This window comes from Nannospalax galili, unplaced genomic scaffold, assembly GCF_000622305.1.
Source record: "Nannospalax galili isolate Female #2095 unplaced genomic scaffold, S.galili_v1.0 scaffold788, whole genome shotgun sequence".
NCBI lineage: Eukaryota > Metazoa > Chordata > Mammalia > Rodentia > Spalacidae > Nannospalax > Nannospalax galili.
Window position 1 is genome coordinate 2,049,422 of NW_008359996.1, and position 761 is coordinate 2,050,182.

Consider the following 761-nt stretch of genomic DNA (forward strand, 5'->3'; position numbering starts at 1 on the left):
GTCCTTAACTCCAGTTCCAGGGGAATCCAAAGCCATTTTCTGACCTCCACGGTATTGCACAACACAGGTGCACTCACATACATACAGGCAATACACTCATACACATGAAATGGGAATCATAAATAAATAAAAAAAAAACTTAAAAAAATACTTTGCAAAAAAATAGAAATATGCCAATATTTAAGAAATATTTATTAATGCTTGATCTAGTTTTTCATATGTTAATTAAATTTCTTCTTATATATAAAACCATAAAATATACATTGATCAGGCAACATGATATTTGGTTTCTATATTTTAATGACTTTACATAAACATATCTTCAAACATATGATTCTCAAACATGGGTCATGAAACACACACACACACACGCACACAAAGTTAAAAAAGTCTTAATTTACCTGGAAAGGAAACACTGAAACACTGAGCAGTTCGGGAGACTTGCCAAAGCTTAGAAGTAACATAGAAGAAAAAAACAGGTGTCCAGTGAGATGGAGGATAATTGAGCAATGAGACAGAGACCATCTCAGAAGAGCCTGGGATCACTGAAGGCAAGAGCCGTCAAATAAATGTGTCTATATTACTTTGTCCCATAATTACATAGACTGTTCATTTATTTGTTGACATTTATTATGGTTGAGATGTAGCACTACAACTCTGAGGTTAAAAGATGGACAATGTCCAGTCTATAAAGAGGAGGGTCAACACGGAGGAATCATTTCCTCCATGCTTCCAAGAGAAGCCAACAATGGTCGAGCAGG